This window comes from Spea bombifrons, chromosome 6, assembly GCF_027358695.1.
Source record: "Spea bombifrons isolate aSpeBom1 chromosome 6, aSpeBom1.2.pri, whole genome shotgun sequence".
Lineage (NCBI taxonomy): Eukaryota > Metazoa > Chordata > Amphibia > Anura > Pelobatidae > Spea > Spea bombifrons.
In genome coordinates, this window is record NC_071092.1 from 49852344 (window position 1) to 49874865 (window position 22522).

The following is a 22522-nucleotide window of genomic DNA, read 5'->3' on the forward strand; positions in this document are numbered from 1 at the left end:
TACTATCGTTTTTTGGTCATTTTCTTGTTTTTACTACTTTCTGTTGGCTCAGAGACCAGGCGCACATTTCCGGAAAATAACAGTCATTTTTGTGCGGTAAATTGCCGTTGTTAAGGCGTATAATGCCCAAAGTCCGTTAATGGGGTGACCCCTCTCGCTCCCCTCGCAGCGATGGACGCTCTAATGCTTCGTTCAGCTCTCACTTTCCAGCTGACATTTATCGCTCACCAGTTCACGGACCGTCCGCCGGCCGGCACAAAACGGCCAATTCATGGAAAAAAAGAAAAGATAATCGGGACGCCTCGGAAATAAACTGAATTCCTGGCACTGGCTGCGAAAAGGAGTGAAGGGCGAGAGCGAAAAGGAGTGAAGGCCGAGAGCGAAAAGGAGTGAAGGCCGAGAGCAAAAAGGAGTGAAGGCCGAGAGCAAAAAGGAGTGAAGGCCGAGAGCGAAAAGGAGTGAAGGCCGAGAGCGACCGCTCATTAACGCTAAATCCGTTTTGGTGGCGACCTCCATCTCTGTAACCAGAACACAAAGAAAACGATCGTTTATAAGCAGAATCTCAATCATCGGCAGCCATCTTTTGTTCTGCGGCGTTATTCATTGTATCGGCCTCTTTGACACCCGGAATTTCCCGCGTTTCAGGCTTCTGCTCCCCAATCATTATTATTATTATTTTGTATTATTTCTCGTTGTTGCTTTTCTTTTCCATGAAGTGTATTTAATGTCACTTTCTGCAGATCTGACGGATCCGAGGTAGCGGCGCGCTGCGTGTGAGCGCTTATTATTCTGCGCCTGCGCGGCTTCCTTCCAGGGCTCTTTATCTGAAGACCTGTAGTCGACTCTCCCATTACGGCAGCCATGCTTGAGCGGGATTTCGGGACCTCCTGACCGGCTGCTAATTAATGGCTTGATGTAAATATTGTGTGTTAGAAGGAGATGACAATGAAGGGAGCGTCGAGATCACAAATGAAAATCACAGACATTTCCTATTTACTGGCGCAATTAAAAAGCTGATTTTCTTTAATTAGATGTTTACCAGTTTTTAATTAGGAGATATTGTTGTACGGTCTCCTGATCTTACAGATAACAAAACCCGCAGATGGAGACGTCTCTGATCTCCGAGCGGCGGCTGAATTCGTTACATCGGAAGACGAGAAAGGGGCCCCTGGACCAATAGGAAAGGCTCAGGGCTGCAGTCAGGGTCTCTTTTCATTGGTGGGTAGCGGTAACGTTGTTGCAGCTGTAAGGGTTATATTGGGGGCAGCCTGCAGACGCTCCCCTCCCGCCGCCCTAATTTCATGTTTTACACCTCGAGGTTTTGTTGCTCTACATTTGGTCGGTCCGTGTTATTTATATGTTTTACCTTTCTGCGGGGCAGGACTCGTGACTTGTTGGGAAATTATCTGCCTGTTGGGCTTAGTCCTTACCGGCCGCAGGTCTTTTTAGGATTGGTTTTTTTTTTTTTTACCGCTGGCCTGGGAAATGTTTATGTAAATTCTAATAAAGCTGCAGAGATCACCCTTCAAAAAACAGGAACTCTGCCTACTCCCAATACTTTTGCCCCAAGAGCTTACGATCTAATCTGTAAACGCCACAACAATATCTTGTTCAAAGAAATTGAAATCCGCTTTCAGTCCCTGTTATGAATAAATGAGGAGAGAATTCTTGCTTCGTAATTAGGAATTTAATTGAAAACTAATAATGTAATAATATAGATAATATAATATCGCACGGCACATTAGCCACATCTCCGTCCCCTCAGCCCCGTTATACGGCATACATCTAACACTTTAGTTAATGCTTTTTTTAGATGCTGGATTTTATATTCTTTATTTTTTAATCATTATTCTTTATTGTTTTCCGGGTCTTTGGGGTCCCTGTGCAGCTGAGCTGAGTTTACTAGCTGAGGCCAACTCACCTGACACGGCTGATATCTGCTTACTAACATGAACCATCCAGCCGTCCATCCAGCCGTCCATCCAGCCGTCCATCCAGCGTCCATCCATGTCCAACATGGCGCCCAACACACAGCTGGTTATCAATGGCAAATGGTCTATAGAAATGAGGCTTGAGCTGAGTTGGACTCAACCCAACGCCTCTCGAAAACTCATTAAACTCAACTGTCTCCGAGGCGAACTGAACTCGAATGACGCGACGATTTACTGGAGCGAAGACTCAGAATGCCCACCTTCAGACCACCTGATCCAACTTGACTTTCTGTAAAGAGACAACTCGCAGTTCCATTCGTCGAGCTCTGACCTTAAATGAAAAAAAAAACACTTTAGGAAATAGACCGGCCCGTCTCTTTTGTATTTTAAACGTTTTTTTTCCAAAAATGAGAAATCGGGCATTTTCAGAAGAATTGGTAAAACGCTAACCAGCCCAGATTAATATTCTGCTGCCGGCCGTAACCGGTTGTCGGCAAACATATCCGGTAATCTGTATTTTGGCTCCACACAGGCCGTCCGTAAGATGAATATTTGAGATGGAATGGCGTGCGTTGCCGGTATGTAACGATCCGGTGATGAATTGTGATTACGAATTGTGTTTTTTCCGTCATTCTTACAACCGTTTTCCTTGGAAATCAGACGCGGCTGGAAGTTCTCGGGCTTGAAAACTATTAGGCAAAAGCCCAAAGGATATTTATCACCGAACGAGAAAAATGAATGAGAACGGTAAAGGAGAAATACGAAAGCCCAAGGTGTGTGAAGCATTCAGAACGACCTTCCCGCGTCCTTCCAGAAAGTTCCGGGCGCGAGGAGGTCGCGCGGCTGCATATTGAATCCTCCTGGTCTTCGGCTGACAGCAGCAATCATGTTTCATCTTCCCTAACGAGCGCAGTCGGGGGGGTTTGACGTTACCTGAGCGCAGCCTTCAGCAAAGCGTCGTACGAGGGGCGCGCGGCGCGCATCGGTTCCCCGGGACGGGAATTACCGTGTAATGGCTCCGTGTTTTCAGCGTGTGGGGGGGTGGTCGCCGGGTCAGCTTCACGCCAGCCAAACCCGCAGATGTTTCTGCTACAAACTCATTCATAACACGGAATCGCCCCGCGTCATTCCTGCTCGCATCTTTCCCCCGTATAAAGCGGAGAGGCGGTGGAACGTTTTGGGGTATAAATAGCACAGAAAAAAAAAACTTTCAGGCAAACACAAAAATACCGGGGCTTCTACGGGAGCGTTTTTTCGGTTTCCGTAGCGACTGCTCTACCTTTACAGTTTTGCACTAGATATATAACCCCCGGCGTTCATGAGATTTATCGCGCCTCTGCATGAACCGGCTGAGGCTTTGGTTCATTTCCAGTGTGAATTCTGGTTGAGGAAACCCATTTTTCAGCCTTTTGGCGATTTCTCCTGGCAGATAATGGAAAGTTTGCTGTTCTCGAAAGAAGTTAGCGGCCGCGGCAGTGAAAGGGTTAATCGCGTGTAATTAGCGTAAGGGGGCTTGTAGCGATACAAGGGATTAAATATCTCTGAAATACCCATTAAAACCAAATTATAGATTTATTTTATTTTCTCACTAATACTCCAAAAAGACACAATTTATCTTGTTGAATTTGTGTCCCATCTTCCACCACACCGCAGCTAATTAGGACCCCCTGCCGGCGCGAGCCGCTGATAGGAAAAGCATTTAGATAAGATCTAGATTAACAAATGTGTCTCATTTAATATCATTTATATAGCGGGTTATTAATAACACATCATTACCCGGAGCGGCTGCGTAAAAATAAAAACAAAACCGGCCGATTTCAGGGATTTCGCAGACTTTGGCTGAAACGCGCCGGGGGGTCGAGACGCGATGGCAGAAAGTATTATCGGAGCTGCCGGGGTGTTAGCGCTCGTCGCGGAATATCTCTGAGCTGAAGGTTCCGGTGCGGCTCGGGCCGTACGGTTACGAGAATAGGAGGCAGGTGATGGAGCCCCCGATCAGCGTCAGAGAACCCCTAATGATGGGACTTTGCTGTCTCAATTGCCGCCGTTTGTCCGCAGCTAACAGCATCCCAGAACCCGCCGGCAGATCGGCCCCCGCCGGCCCCCGTCTAGTCTCCCGTTTCTCCTGCTGTAAAGACTCAAACCTTAATCAGTCGTTGGTCTCGTCTTATATTCAGGAGCCGTATGTCTATCCCGCGCATGTTTAATCCCCTCGCTGTATTATTAATAGAAATTACAGGTATTTGCCTCGGCTGAGCTTCACACAGGGCCGGAGGGGTAAATTCCCGGGACCCCCCCCAGCAGATCACGTTTAAAGGGGAACCTTCACAGCTTTTAGCAGAACTCCATTCATTTCTTAAACCTGCTCATAGCTCGTGCTTTTTTTTTTGTTCATTATTTATTATTTCTGATAGTTTTGGCGATATTAATTATAAATGTAAAGGGTTTTTATCTCATGCAAACGGCGATGGCTGGCAGCCTGTGGCAGAGACAGAATTATCTGATCCGTTTCCTGGCCTGAAGTTCATTCCCCCCACCATTTCGAAGGCTGCCTGAACCAATCAGCAACAAGCAGCAACTTAACAAAAGAGAAGAGATAACTTGGTACATGATATACATACATACATTATATATTTATACATTATATATTTATACATTATATACATACATTATATACATACATTATATATACATACATCATATATACATACATTATATACATACATACATACATTATACATACATACATTATATATACATACATTATATACATACATTATATATACATACATTATATATTTATACATTATATACATACATTATATATACATACATACATTATATACATACATTATATATACATACATTATATACATACATTATATATACATACATTATATACATACATTATATATACATACATACATTATATACATACATACATTATATACATACATTATACATACATACATTATATACATACATACATTATATACATACATCATATACATACATTATACATACATACATTATATATACATACATACATTATATACATACATTATATACATACATACATTATATACATACATACATTATATACATACATTATACATACATACATTATATACATACATTATATACATACATTATACATACATACATTATATACATACATACATTATATACATACATTATATACATACATTATATACATACATACATTATACATACATACATTATATACATACATACATTATATACATACATTATACATACATACATTATATACATACATACATTATATACATACATACATTATACATACATACATTATATACATACATTATATATACATACATTATATACATACATATTATATACATACATTATATATACATACATTATATACATACATATTATATACATACATTATATATACATACATTATATATTTATACATTATATACATACATTATATACGTACATTATATATACATACATTATATACATACATTATATATACATACATTATATACATACATACATACATTAGATACATTATATATACATACATTATATATTTATTCTATATTTATACATTATATATACATACATTCTATATTTATACATTATATATATATACATTATATATTTATACATTATATATAGATTTATTACTTATTTATAGACGGCAGCATGTGGGATTGAGGGAAAGCAGCTGATCCGCTTTAAACCTTCTGTCTGAATCACTGAATCCAAACACTTTCATAAATTCCATTTTTTTTATTCTAAAAATTCCTTAAATTTATTTTCCCGTAAAAGCCGTCCCCATCCCCCGCAGCACCGGGTATCCTATGAGTGCCGTTCAAACCCCCCCGTCTATGATGCTCTGTGAGATAACGAGTTCTCCGAACCGTCTCCCTCCTCGGAACTTAATAAACCATTTGTAACGAGCGTCGGGCTTCGTTTCCGCGGCACGCCGGCTTCCGGACACTTCTGGGGTATTTTGCACGAGGGCTCTCCGCAGTTTATTTTCACCGTAAAAATGGCTCCCCGGACATAGATTTTTCTGTAAACTATCGATGTTCCTCTCGGAGAAACGTTTCACCGCTCCTCGTTCCCTCATTTGTTTTCGTAAAGCGATGGATTCCGTTCGAGTTCACGGGGAGAAAGTTGAGCTCTTAGATTGTGTTTTTTTCCCTGAAATAGAACGATTTCCCTCTGCCGGCGGCGGCTCGGCGGGGGGCCGGAGTTTACCTTTAATCACCAAGTATGGAAGGCAGCAACTTCCACATCTATATTTAAAGTTTTCCATTTTTCACTTTCATTCCATTTATTGCTTTCACACAAATCTTAGAATCAAATGGAAGACGATGTCAAAGAAACAAACAGAGAAAACAAACAGAAAAACACCTGCGCAGGTTCAGCCGCCGGACTGTCAGAGATAAGGGAAGCCTCTCGGGGGGGGCTCGGGGTAATACGCCGCGCTACATTCAGAAGTGAACAAAGACAGCCGGGTCGTCGCTCTGCACCCGGAGAATTTAACTCTAAGATCACCGAGAAGGCAGACGGACGCCCCTTCTCCCCGTGGATATTGTATCGAGCGCCATGTGCACAAGGAGAGAAAAAAGCAATGAAAAGAGAAAACAGAGAAAAGGAGAACATGAGAACGGAAGAAGGGAGGGAGATGCGAGAAAAGAGAAATGAGAGGAAGAGAGAGAAAAAAGAAAAGATACAGAGGAAAGGAGAGAAGGGAAGAGGAAAGGAGAGGAGAGGGTGGGACGAGAGAAGAAAGAAGATAATAGAGAAAATCAAGAGAAGTTTCATTTCTTTATCACCTCCCTTTAAGGGCCAAATTTCACCACTTATTGTGAATAAACCCTTTTTTAACCCTTTTCCCCATCTTCAAGCTCGTTACTAAATGCATAAAAATAACCCCGGTAGCTCTCAGTCCGTCTGTCCTGCCGGCTCGGCCCCTCGGTGCCACGAACATCGTTTGTAATTCTGAGCGCCGCGGGGAATGTTTTACTCTCAGAAATATTAAAATACAAAATAAGCCTAAACTTTCTCCAGCGGCTGAAATTGTTTCCCCGACGCGGTGATTGCTCTGACATCGATTATCTCTGCTCTTCTCAGACAAAAACATCGCAAAGTTTTAAAGCAGAAAATGCTAAATACGCTTAAAGTTAATAAGAAAGTTGGGTTTTTGGTGATTGTTTTCCTCGCTTTTTCATCCGGAGCAGAAAGAAGCGAAGCAAAAACACAACCAATCATCTTACGGGGCAAACCGGGGCAAACTGGGGCAAACCGGGGCATCAGACGACCAAATTACCACCACCTGCTAAAAACATTCTCAGCATCCGCAGGAAACGCTAAAGCCGTATTTTTCCAGAATACACATTTCTGCGCAGCGTGAGCAAAATGACGTCTTTACACGCCGGATACATGCCAGATACATGGCGGATACACGCTGGATACATGCCGGATACACGCCGGATACATGCCAGATACATGGCGGATACACGCTGGATACATGCCGGATACACGCCGGATACATGCCAGATACATGGCGGATACACGCTGGATACATGCTGGATACACGTCGGATACATGCTGGCTACACGCCGGATACATGCTGGATACACGCCGGATACATGCTGGATACACGCCGGATACACGCCGGATACATGCCAGATACATGGCGGATACACGCTGGATACATGCCGGATACACGCTGGATACATGCCGGATACATGCTGGATACATGCCGGATACACGCCGGATACATGCCAGATACATGGCGGATACACGCTGGATACATGCCGGATACATGCTGGATACATGCCGGATACACGCCGGATACACGCCGGATACATGGCAGATACACGCTGGATACATGCCGGATACATGCCGGATACACGCCGGATACATGCCGGATACACGCCGGATACATGCCGGATACACGCCGGATACACGCCGGATACATGCTGGATACACGCTGGATACACGCTGGATACACGCCGGATACACGCTGGATACATGCTGGATACACGCTGGATACACGCTGGATACACGCCGGATACACGCTGGATACATGCCGGATACACGCCGGATACATGGCAGATACACGCTGGATACATGCCGGATACATGCCGGATACATGCCGGATACACGCCGGATACATGCCGGATACACGCCGGATACATGCTGGATACATGCTGGATACACGCCGGATACATGCTGGATACATGCTGGATACACGCCGGATACATGCTGGATACACGCCGGATATATGCTGGATACATGCTGGATACATGCTGGATACATGCCGGATACACGCCGGATACATGCCGGATACACGCCGGATACATGCCGGATACACGCCGGATACATGCCGGATACATGCTGGATACATGCCGGATACATGCTGGATACATGCTGGATACACGCCGGATACATGCTGGATACACGCCGGATATATGCTGGATACATGCTGGATACATGCTGGATACATGCCGGATACACGCCGGATACATGCCGGATACACGCCGGATACATGCCGGATACACGCCGGATACATGCCGGATACACGCCGGATACACGCCGGATACATGCCGGATACACGCCGGATACACGCCGGATACACGCCAGATACATGCCAGATACACGCCAGATACATGCCAGATACATGGCGGATACACGCCGGACACATGCTTGATACACGCCGGATACACGCCAGATACATGGCGGATACACGCCGGACACATGCTTGATACACGCCGGATACATGCTGGATACCGCCTCGTTATTACGCCCCACGACGTCGCCGAGTCATTTCAGTCTCTGCTCCCCTATGGCAAATAATATAAGGCTTTGGAACAAGTGGCAGTTACACGAAGGGTGCGCGGGGTGGAAATTGACATGCGCGACCCTCGTGGCGCTGAAAAGGAATATTATTTCACTTATTCAGAGATCTGCTCACTGAACGTAATGTCACCGTTTAGCCCATGTGATGGCGCTAAAACCCGCTTACTACCCTCTTATTACCCGCTTATTACCCTAACAGGTGAAACCCCTCCGTATACACAGAGCGCGGCCGCCATTTAACTATTACCTGTATGGAACGCCAGCTCGGAGGCAACCAAAGTGGGGGGATTTAAACGCATGGGATAGGCATACGGCTCCTGAATCTAGATAAGTGGAACAGCCTCCCAGCAGAAGTGGTAGAGGGTAATACAGTGAGGGTATTAAACATGCATGGGATAGACATACGGCTCCTGAATCTAAGACGAGACCAACGACTGATTAAGCAAGAGAAACAGGCAACTGGATGGGGGCCGTCGGGGGCCAATCTGCCAGCGGGTCTGGATTTCTATGTTCAGTGGGGGCAGAGAAGTTCGGGAGAGCACAGCCTGGCGAGGTGATGATGGCAGAAACAGGGAATAAGAGAGAGAAGGGTGATGCCCGGGACTGGATTCATTCCCGGGTCCCTCTAAGTGCTGTCAGCATCCAAACAATAAATGGAGGAGATGTGGACCCCAAACCGGAGTATTTAAAGGGCAGCCGTCCCCAGGAGGACCCCAAAACCAGAACCCCAAAACACGTATGTGAGGGAGAACCCCGTAGGCGGTATCTGCCCCCCCATCCCGCTAACCAAACCCCAGATCTTGTAAAATATTTCTCTCCTCGGCTTGACGCTCTGTGATTGGGCCCCTGTCCGCAGCGAGATCCCGAGGGCCGCTGATTCAGAGATCCTAGATGTTGCCGTCTGCGGTTATTAAAAATAATAATCCCGCTAGAAGCCCTCCAATGCGGCCAATTAACGGGGTCTATTACTTTATTTATATAAAAAAGGATTATTAGCATTTTTACCAAACACAGAGTAATTCCAACGGATAATTAGACCCGCAGAGGTGGCAAATGTATTAACCTGCGAGTGCCAAGAGAGAGAGGTGTCTCTTGGCAGTCAAAGGGTTAACGGGCATTAGGAGACGCTGTATTTGATTTTGCCTCTTGTGGGCGCCGTGACGTGGTGGGGGATCTCGGGGGCGCTAAAGCCTCGTGTTTATAGAGAGTAACCGGGAACTGAACGCAGACATAATGTGCCCCCCGATATATATATACTGTATACAACATATAAACCGTTCGTACGCAGCGCCGCGATTGGACGTCCCGTGACGCAAGGACTTCCTGGGGTTCGGCCAATACTTAAAGGGCAAATCACCTCACTTCCTGTTATCGACCCTTTAGCTGCTGATAACAATTAAAGTTATTCTGCAAATCTTGATGTTAAAATCACTGCGGAAAAAAAATGCATTAAATTCCGCCGCGTGCGAGTTTATGCAGAAACGCAGTGAAATAAAGAGCCCGACCGCATCGTCTCCATTCCAAATCGTCTTTATTCAACAAAAAAAACGTTTCTCGTCCCCCAAAAAACCCACCTATGTGCATTAACCCCTGCAGTGCTGGTAGGGATAACAAAGGCTGAAGTAACATTTAAGGGGGATATCTGCTGAGTCTGATATCACTATATACCACGGCGGGGAAGGCCATCACAACGCAGAGAAGCCCCCCGGGCCAGAAGACGTTCCCGTATCCGGCAGAACCCCCCCCCAATACACGCCCCCCCCATACACAGACCCCCCCCCCCATTCACGCAGCGGGCGTTAAACAAATTGGGATTATATAACAGAACAAATGTGTCGGGGAGTTTGCTCCGTACCCAGGCTTCCCCTCGGGGGTATTTTCTAAAAGGCTATTAAGGCTGAGGTCCCCCGGCCCCCCGCCGTGCGCATAATTGTTCCAGGTACTTACAGGCGCTTGAGGGATCCGCCGGTTCCTCCGATATATTTCATTTTGTTTCATTTTGTTTATTTCCGCTGTTTCGGGATTTTCGCTGACGCTGTTCGTCCGGATAAAAGAAAAACAAAAAGAGTTTGCAGGTGGCAAGGAACCGTCCGTCGGGGGTCAAAAACGTGAAAATCACCCAAAAATAAGCCCTTGGGATGTCAGGCGGTCTGGAGCGCGACACACCGACCAGGAAATGTATTATTCGGGGAGAAAATGATGAAAGGAATAATCTTTTACATTTTTTATCATTTTTCAAACAGCTTATGAAGATTAGATTGTCCTAAACCCATCGGAATCAGAAAACGAAGAAAGATGAACCGAGGATTAATCTCCAATTACACCCCGGATCGCTGTTTGGCGACTTGCGTGGAATTTCTATCAGATCTAAAACGCGTGAGACTCTCCGTGTACACGACGCGTTCCGCTGATACAATCTTTTTGGCTAAAATAAACATCTTTGAAGTTTTTTCTCTTTGAAAGAGACAAATTTATCACAAAAAGCGTAAACGGGGAACGTCGGGTTTTCTTCAGCCGTAAACGCTAATTGAGAAATAAAGAAATTTCATATCAGGAAAACATTTAGTAACTGAGTGATGCATCGCTCACGTCTCTGGCGCATGCGGGGTTAACACGGATTTTGAGGGCAAAGCACAGAATTTGGGGGATTTCAGGTTACGAATAACGGCTTTATCTGGGATGAGGAAATCCGCAAACGTCAGATAAAACCCAAGGAGTCCCTCCGCCGCCTTATAAACGCTTCTGTTCTATGAGTATTTATGGCTCTAAAATAACGGCGAGGACGACTTTAACGCGAAACGCCGACCAATCAAAAACACGTTATTCAACCCAAAAACATCAACGCCGCGGCAATCAGAATAAATACTTATACGCGTAGAAAGCATGGAGGTTCTGCCACGTATCATCCTTAACCCCTCCAATGCCACAGGGGGCAGTTTGACCGGCATATATGATGACACGGAGTTAACACTTTGGTTGCCGGGTGCCCCCCCCCCCGTTTTATTTGCTGCGAGTTCAGTGATCATTAACTGGAATTTTGTAGAATGAATTCCGTGGATTTTCTCGTAGGATCAGATTCTTTGCCGACAAAAACAAGCAGAATTTCACCAAAGCCGCTTGTTTGGAAACGGAGTAGAAGCCCGGATCCGGGGGTCCGTGAAACGCGGAGGTCTGCATGGAAGGTCTTCCTTCTGATTCACTCACAAAGGGTTTTGTGTGGACTCATTTATCGGATTATCAGACACTTAACGCCTGCCGATGAGTGGCGTCTCGGAGCTGACAGGCGCTAATGGGCCGCGAGCTCTCGTGTTAATTCTTTTAATTTCAGAATAAATTCGTTTAATGTATAATTACATAGTAACTTAGGGTGAAAAAAGACAAGTTCAACCCCACTGCTGATCCTGAAGAAGCCAAAAAAAAACAAATGGAACCGATTTCCTATCAGGGAAAGATGGCCTCTGACTCACTCACTGGATCGAGCTAATTCTGTCATCATTGGCCCCGTATATTTTTGTATAATGACATCATATCCCCTCCAAGACACTGTTTTCTACTGTAAGCAAATTCCCCCTCCATCCTTTCTCCATAGGATCCTCCGTTCCTCTCATTCATTTTGTGGCCCCCGGCATCTTTTCACGTTCCGTAACGTCCTTTTCAAGAACAGGCGCCCAGACTTGCCCCACATATTCGTGGTGGCTTCTTACCACTGCCTTATACAGGGGCAAAACTATACCCCCACCCCGAGGCAATACCCTTTTTATACAGGACAATACCTCACCGGCCTTCGCAGCAGCTGGCTGACATTTATTGTCTATAATTATAATAATTATTATTCCCAAATCCTTCTCATTTAATGACTTCTCCAACACAACCCCATTTATGGATTCATTTACGCATTCATCACATTTTCCCAAAATGCACAACTTTACATTTATGAACGTTAATAATTTGGTTTCTTCCATTCATCTTTATTGACTTAGAAAATCCAATTGCAATAAATAATAATAATTCCACCAGTAAGGACAGGGATTTATCTAACGTTCTAAGCGTTAAACGTATTTATTGAAACCGCATGAGGGGAATGCTGCGTTCTGATTGGTCTATTAATGAGTTCATCTCAGCTGCACACGACTGGAGCCTTGTCACGGCCGCAGGCGATAGGCTGTTTGTGTCATGTGACTCGTTATACCGTTCTATATAAACTAGGTGTTTGTGATGGTGGAATAAACCGCTTTACATATTTTCATGAAATAATCAAAGACGCCCTTTGTGCCGATAGAAAATCCCCCGCGGAGGCGCGAACGGGGTTAAACCCGCACTGAGTATCAGGGGGATCCCGGTACATGCGCGGCCCTTGCAGAGTATGGTGTCCACATCTTCGCACGGGAAGGGAACCTTTTTCCTGTATTTTGTAGCTGAATCTGATTTTTTCAGTAAAATGTATTTTTTTAATTATTATCGTTTATTAATCTGCGTGGAAAAAAACAACAAATCTAATTATTGTGAAGTTGTGAGTTATACCAGCGCGGCATTCACTAAATTACAATATAATTACCCTAATTACAGAATAAAGCATTTGGCTGACAAGACGGAGTCCTCGGGAAATCTGTATTATATTTTCATGGTTTTCTAAAGATATTAAATACCCCCCTCCCCCCCCCCGCGTGTCTCAGGGAGACCCCTAAACGTTTAAAGACTGCGTTGCTTAAAGTGGGGGGATACGTACGTCTCTTAGAGAGAAGCTGCAGCTTCCAAGCCCCTCGGTGCCCCAATGATTCCTGCCACTGATTGGCTGCTTGAAGGTTAACAGCCCTCCTCCCACCTACCCCTCAGCTGCTAGATTGTAAGCTCCTTTGAGTCGGGTCCAAAGTGTTATGTGATGCTTTTGTACAGCGCCGTGGAATATGTCAGCGCTATATAAACCAATAAATGATAATGTCGCTTCCCTCGGTGAACTTCGTAGGAGTTGTTATTTTGGATTTTAATAAATCCGTCGCCGGAACGGAATCCTTTCTCGTGTTCCAGAGTCCCGTGTTCCAGAGTCCCGTGTTCCAGAGTCCCGTGTTCCAGAGTCCCATGTTCCAGAGTCCCGTGTTGCAGAGTCCCGTGTTCCAGAGCCCCGTGTTCCAGAGCCCCGTGTTCCAGAGTCCCGTGTTCCAGAGTCCCGTGTTGCAGAGTCCCGTGTTCCAGAGCCCCGTGTTCCAGAGTCCCGTGTCGCAGAGTCCCGTGTCGCAGAGTCCTGTGTTGCAGAGTCCTGTGTTCCAGAGTCCGTGTTTTCTCTCCGATGCGCCGATGCAGACGGGGTGACCGCTATCGTTTGGGAATCATCCTGATTTCTCCATTTGTATGAAAACTGATTAAATAAAATGCATAATTATTAGGGGGGGGGGGGGCAATTACGGTGTCCTTGCGAGCCGTCCGGGTTTATTTTATAATTTTTATTCTTCCTCCCCACTGAAACCCCATAAAGGGGGCAATTCATATAAATGATAATATTACGGTGGGTGAGGGGCCACAGCGGGACCCCGGCCCCTCTCACAAAACACCAGTCTATGCACCCTGAGACCTGAAATCATCGCTAACGGCAGCAATTCGCTTTCCATCGCAGGATGAGAACTTATTATTCGGCAAAAGGCGCTTTTTATCACAACGCCAAACTAGACTTTTTTCTCTCAGAAGCTGCGGAATCGGTCAACCCGAGTTTTAAGAAATGAAATTCTTTCATATTTCTTCAAAAACCGTTTCCTCTGGCTGGAGTAACGGAGAGTAATTAACGGGCGACGAGTGGGAGGAAAATTGCGACTCCGGAGTCAGCGCCAGGTAGAGGCGGCGGGCGGTCGTTACAGAGATCGGGCGTCCGTGAAATGATCTGGCCGCTCCTGCGCGACGCGGCACTTATTCTAATGAAGAATTCCCGGCAAAGATTCGTTAGTGGAAAAGACGTCGCCCGCCTCAGCCGAACGCTTTATTTACAGATCACAAAACGCTCTGCCATCTCTATCGATATCATGCGCGAGGACGCTGACAAACGCAGTCCGCCTCACAGCCCGCCATTACGCCATCGCTGCCAATCATTAAACGCGGGAAATATCTTTTCATCAGAAAATATAAGACGCTAAAAACTTTTCAACAAAAAAAATGGGCTGAAAAGAACAAATATTTAATATAAAATATATCATTGTACAGCGCTACGGAATATGATGGCGCCATATAAATTTATAAATAATAATGATATAAAATTCTAATAATGGAATCTTTTGAATCAAAGTTCAGTATTTCTCAAAAAAATATTGAGAAATAGAATGTAATTTTATTCATTTCTCGCGGTGAGAGGCAATAAGCGAACGTTATTATTTAACTCGTTCTCTGCCAATTTCTGCTACACGCCGCAATCTTTACAGTCTGGAGTAAAATAATTACAAGACGTTCGGTAACTTAACATACATGATGATCAACTCTACCAACATACATGATGATCAACTCCACCAACATACATGATGATCAACTCCACCAACATACATGATGATCAACTCTACCAACATACATGATGATCAACTCCACCAACATACATGATGATCAACTCTACCAACATACATGATGATCAACTCTACTAACATACATGATGATCAACTCTACCAACATCCATGATGATCAACTCCACCAACATACATGATGATCAACTCCACCAACATACATGATGATCAACTCTACCAACATACATGATGATCAACTCCACCAACATACATGATGATCAACTCTACCAACATACATGATGATCAACTCTACTAACATACATGATGATCAACTCTACCAACATCCATGATGATCAACTCCACCAACATACATGATGATCAACTCCACCAACATACATGATGATCAACTCCACCAACATACATGATGATCAACTCCACCAACATACATGATGATCAACTCTACCAACATCCATGATGATCAACTCTACTAACATACATGATGATCAACTCTACTAACATACATGATGATCAACTCTACCAACATCCATGATGATCAACTCCACCAACATACATGATGATCAACTCCACCAACATACATGATGATCAACTCCACCAACATACATGATGATCAACTCTACCAACATACATGATGATCAACTCTACTAACATACATGATGATCAACTCTACTAACATACATGATGATCAACTCTACCAACATACATGATGATCAACTCCACCAACATACATGATGATCAACTCTACCAACATACATGATGATCAACTCTACTAACATACATGATGATCAACTCTACCAACATCCATGATGATCAACTCCACCAACATACATGATGATCAACTCCACCAACATACACGATGATCAACTCCACCAACAGACAAACTTGACCGTCAGATATTATGATCTACTTGACAGCAGCTTCGTATGAACACAACAGAGCTCCTCGCGAGGCGTCCGGCATCCCGCGTGGTGGCTCTGGGCTCTGTTTGTGAACAGACGACGGCTGTCCAGGTTCCGGGCCTCTGAGCCAAGTGACCTCTGTATATGGAAGAGCTGGACAGAGGTGAATAAACGTATTGTAAATAATTTATAGCAAAAGCTTTCATAAAAATATTATTGTTTCTTTGTGAAAATACGTATAACGCAGGTTAATACATTTATTATTTACTGATTTATAGCGCCGTCATATTCCGGGGGGCTGTACAATGGCTGAACAGGACACAACAAGTCGTGCGTCACTCGCTGAAACTTATCTGTGCGTAATAATTATTAATTAATCAACAAACACTAAGGGAGCGCAAACTTAACTCTTAAACCACCAAACAAACTTCCAGCTGCGTCGCTTCAGCTACCATTGGGGAAATAAACGTTTTTCTGATTGTATTTAGACTTTGAGAAATGTGTTCATTTATTGCTTTAAGTATTTTGGGCAGTTCCCCTTCGGCCTCTAAACGGAATGACCGCCTCGCGCCTGCGGTAATAAGTCATCTGTCGCATTTTATTACTTCGCACACGGCCCGCGGGCATTTAATCACCAAAACGCCAACACATTTTCTATGTTTCGTTCACCTCGTCCCATCTGCTGACGCCTCGTCGGGTTTTAATCAAAAGCTGGAATTCATCTAAAAAGATCCACCGGGTCTCAGGAGTTACGCTGACTCTGCTCGGAGCGCCTATGGGACCCCCCAGCCGCCCAGCCCCTGCGGACGCAGAGAATCGCAATTAAAAAAATGGATAATTTAACAATTTGATTTCTCAGCGTCTCCTTTGTGGAGCCCGGAGAGCCCGGAGAGCCCGGAGAGCCCATCGGCCGCCGCGTCTTTCCGAGGGATCCGCCTGCCCCCGAAATGAAAAGCCACCTGAACTTTGGGGAGAGATCGTGAAGTTCTGCGCATTCCATGTTTGGACTAATAGAGAAAGGACGTGCCCGCCATTCACCTTGCCCCTCCTGATAAATGGGGCAACTTTAATTGTTCCCCTCCCCCGCCGCGGCCCCCAGCACCCCCGCTGTCAGAGTATATCCCGTACCTGTGAACACGCCAAGCAGCCGCGGCCCCCTTCCCATAAAACCCGTCGCTTCAGACAAAAAAAGTATCCACTAAATATGACATCAACAATTTAGCGTTTACGGCAAGAAATGTAATTGTTTTGATTCTCAATAAATGCATTTTCCGTTTGGCTAATTGTTTCTCTTTTCCTATTTAAAATATTCCATTTCAATTATTCCGTTCGGCATTCTTCAATATACAATTACCATTAAAATTGGTTTCCTGTCCTTCCGCGCATGAAAATATAATCTTTGATTACATATTATATTATATATTTAATTACATATTATTATTTTAACTTGGAACATTAAAAAGAATTGCAGCAATTAGTGACCAAATACATTTTATCACGAGATAATTCACTTGTGCTGGCGACGTCGCCGTGAATATTCCCGGCAGATTATTACCCGCAGAACCTGTCGTGCGAAGGCCGTCGGCTCGTTTCCACGCCGTGCGAGGCGTTGCTGCCGGCGGAGAAGCTTTCTGTGGGTTTAGTGGAAGCCGGTAACTCACTTACTCCGAGTAATGAAGTGGTTTATGGCGCCTCCAGTATCAGTGACGCCTTTCGCTTCCTTCTAATTGGCTTTTAGATCCAAACAAAGCTCTGCTATGTGGTTCCTGAGAGCGCCGGCGGCCGGCCGCCTCGTCGACTCCATTACGCTGTCGTCAATACGCCGGGGAGCGCACTCGGCTTTCATGTCTTTATAGAAATTAATCAGCATGAAATATACATGGAGAGGTGTGAAGGTCTGCTGGGAGGGCGAGAAGCTCCGGCCAGGGACCCGTCTGCAGCAGTCAGTGAGCTCGGGGAGGAACACTCCATGACTTAGTGAATAGTGGTGATGATCACGGAGCGGCAGGGTTAGCCTCGCGTTTAAGAAATTCACATGTAAGAGCAGGAAAGCGGAGAGCGTGCGGGAGAGCGCAGGAGAGAACACAGGAGAGAGCGTGGGAGTGAGCGTGGGAGAGAACGCAGGAGAGAACACAGGAGAGAACGCGGGAGAGAGCGCAGGAGAGAGCGCAGGAGAGAACACAGGAGAGAGCGTGGGAGAGAACGCGGGAGAGCGCCCAGGAGAGAGCGCGAGCGTCTCGAGGTCTGGAGCAGCCGAGGGGGCTTTCTCTTTACCATGTTGGGCAACCAACCTGATGAGGATGAATGTAAGGTTGTGCATTTGGAGAGGAGCGATGAACATGCTATGACTGGCCTAGACAGGAATGGGTGGCTAATGGGGGGTCCTGCGAAGCACATGTGGCCCTTGAGCTCTTCTCCCATGCCTTCCAGTCCCGGTCACGAATTAAATAACCCGGATTATGGGCTCCCCTCCTCCACCATGTTTGTCCGGCTCCAAACTCCATCATCGCTTGTAAAGGTCCTGACAGTCGGGGGGACACCAAGTCCTTGTTTTGGGGGAATTGTTGATTAAAACCCTCCTCTGCACGCTAGCTGAGGGTGATGTGAGTTACCTGCGCACCATCTGCTGCCCCACATAATGTATTTTTTTGGGATTTTAGCATTTACCGGGTTCTAAGCTGCATAAACACTGATATTTGGGGGTCCTGTTTTTGGGGTGCATTACGGTCCTTCGCGCCGTCAGCTGCCGTCCAAATACTTCTCTAAAAATAAGAAATGCTGCCCAATGGTTTTCTATTACGATAAGCTGTTGGCTGGTCGTCTCGCTAATTAATGGCCTGACGGCGTTTAATGACATTCCCAGCATGCACGCCGAGGGTTAAATACACGTATTAATAAAATAACCCCGGAATGCGAGGAGGAAAAAGGATTATTCGCGGGAGGGTCGCTATTCCTGAACACAGAGTGACATCTAAAGGATTTTCGAGCCGCGTCCAGAAAGACGAATCAAGGGCATGAAATGCTCTACAAACCGATGAGTTCCCGGCTGTCTCGCTCGCCTCTCCGGCAGGAGCATGAAAAGAAGATCACTTTCCCGTTTTAATGACGGCCCCCGAGGCGCCCTGCGGCCAGCTGGTATTTTTATCTGATATTCTGCAGATGCAGAGACGGGGGCAGCCGGGGGTCTCCAGACTCCTGGGGTTTGGGTCCGTGTTACGGAGAAACTCTCATCATCCCGAGGACCCTTTGGAACAAGAACATTTACCAACAGAGCCGCGTGTGCGTTGGGGGGTCCCGGGGCAGTTGCCTAGTTACATGTGAGGGTCCTCGGAGCGCGGCAGGGTGCACAGGGGCATTAAAGAGCCCCCCTAGGTAAGGGTGACATTTTAGGGTGCACGTGATGATTTAGATACCCCTGCCCAGTACCTCCCTGTGTAACGAGGACGCGCGATGTAAATAACGTGCGCATTATTATGGAATCTTCCAGCTGATTGGTCCATTCTAAGATTGCTTTTAAAACTTTGCACCAGAAATGCTCTAAATGCTGAGATAGCAGTGATGTCATACATGGGGGGCTCGAGACTTCCTGCCTGGGGTAACATTAGTTTGTCACCCCCACTTCACCCGAAGAGCCCCCTCGCAGGGCTCAGTGCCATGTGGAAGCTGCAATGGGGGACATGAAAATTCGGGACTGTTGTGAGAAAAACCAGGACTGTTGGGAGGTATGAATTACCGCCACTCTTGATCTGAGCCAAATTAAGTCATTCTTCAGTTCAGAATCCCCCCAAAAAAAGAGAAACCCGAATCAGCCGTAAAAGCAGAATTAATCTTAATGATTGTGCTAACGATTGGCATGAATCTGCATTTTCATTAACCTCATACAGATGTTACAAATGAACTAATTACTTTCCGCGCTCCGCTCCCCCGCCGAGACGTTATTTCCTCTGTATAAAAGAATCCCACTTACACCTTATTATCCCACATGGCCTTTTCCGAGGGGCGGAATGTTCAGGAAATCTCTCACGTTATCCTTTGGATATTTTATATCCCGCTCCTCAGGAAGGGGAATGAAAAGGCTGTGATATACATTTACTCGCCGATGTATATCGCCCGTATCCCGCACGGCGAGCCCCCCCTATTATTACACCCCGATTCACTTAACATTGGCTGCAGCAATGCTAATGATTGGTGGCGCTTTATAAAAGAAAGAAGAAATGAGCTCTTTTTTTATTATTTTTTATTTCTCTTTGTCTTTATGACGATTCTATTAACCTGGAAGCCGCCTGCGGGTTATTTGGGTTGTTATTCACAGAAAACGAGGCCCCTGACAGGGTACGAATCTGCGCATTAAAGTGACTTTAGGGTTCATTCGCTAAGAAGTCGATTGGTCAGTCAAGTTAGGGGTTAACGGACCACGGTGGACAGAGGTCGTATGTCCTCGCATCAGGGCTGGACTGGAGATGTCCAAGCGGCCCTGGCACCTTAAGACACCGAATGACATACATGTTCCGGGCAGCAGCATCGGTAAGTATTTGCTCCCCTGGGCATTTGCCTGATGCCCCGGCCTCGCCTGCTACTATACGGAAAACGGCTGGCGTATTCACTAATGTGCCAGTCATTTGCGAGGCCATGCGAGTGTATAACGGGATGAATGGGTGGGGCCAGTCCTGTATGAATAGCTGAAGGGGCGGGGCCAGGTCTCTGTATCACAGACTGAGGGGCGGGGCCAAGCGCTGTATTTCAGGCCGTGTCTTCTTGCATGCTTTTTTGTCATGTTTTACGTCCTGTGAGGAGAAATCTCTCCTTTTTGTCAAGTCATTCGCTTTAGGGTTGGGATTAACCCATACACTGCTCTAATACACAAAATCCGATACTTTATTCTATAAAAAAATGGAAAATTAGTCAAACTTTTATTTTTTAGTTTTAAAAGAGAAATCTGGGTGCATTTACCTGGAATTGTAGTAACTCTGCTCATAACGCGCGCGAGGTCATCATTACTGCAGTAACGGCCGCAAATACTCTCCATCCTGCTGACCCGAGAGATCGCTGCAGACCTCGCACCCTCCGGGGCGGCCGTGACTTGGCCCTTTTCCCACAAAAGAAGTTTCTGTGGCTCTCGAATGTATCGGTTTGTCTTAGTCTGTCAATTCTTGTCTCATCAGACCCCCTGGATATATGGATTGTATTAAGCGCTGTGTAAACTGTTGGCAATATATAAACAAAATACTAATAATAATTCCTGGGCATAAAAATGAATTATTTTGCACCAAATTAATGGGGGACTCTTAAAATCCCTTTAACTGTTTAAAATGCAAAACACGGATCTTGATTTGACGAGTTTCTCAAACGGCTCCATAATCCACTGGAGACCGGCAGACAGATACCCCGATTTAACGTAATATTCCTTTACTGCCCCCGTGACCCCCCCCCAAGCAGGGTCTGCGGGTAATTTCTATACAAGAGAGGCAGTTAAAAGTTCAGCCGTAATCTGCATCTGCTCCGTGTTTGTTGTTTTAGGATTTGGCCAGAAACGGATTCTATAAAACCCTCGGATTCCCTCAGAGTCGGGCTTCAGGTCGTGACAAGTTCAGCGATCGGAGCGGCTTATTCACAGCTCACGAGGGGTTAAGTCTGGAAGGGTTTTAATGAATATTCTGAATCCAGGTCCTTGTGAAGACTCCTCCGCGCGCACGACGCCCCCCAACCCCTAAAATATGTCGCTTTCTTCCCTTAAGGACCCGGCTAATAACATTTTTAAATAAATGATTAAAGCGGGACGCGTCGGAAGCCGGCTGCGCTGACGGGGAAATGAAGCGGGCGGCGGGTGGAGAGGTCGCCCCGGCGAGTTAATTGAATCGCTGAACTCGGGGTTTGAGGGGCGCGCGCGTTCTGATGGCGGCCGCAGATGATTTTTAAGGAAAAACTTAAGTACTAAACAAGCACCTGATTTTTATATAATTACATTAACCCCTTGGCTGCCAGCGACCTGCCAAGCGCTGAGCTGATTGGAGGGGGCGTGGGGCCTCCTTCACCCAGACTCTTCGTTTTCACAGAGTGTCATCCGCTGTAAAAGCCCCCTCAGGGGTAATTTTCCCTCAGTCCTGGGAGAATCAACAAAGTCCGGAATCTGGAATGTATCATACCTTCAATGAAGAAAGTGCTAGAACGTTGTAATTGAGTTGATTTTTTTTCCCAAACTGCATTTCCAGAAGCACAAAATCCACTAAAACACAAATCCGACCCGTGCTCTGCCTGTAGTTAATTAAATAAAGTAATTATTACCCTTTGCTGTTTGCAGAAAACACATTGGTGTCTTTGCTAAAAGCTGCCG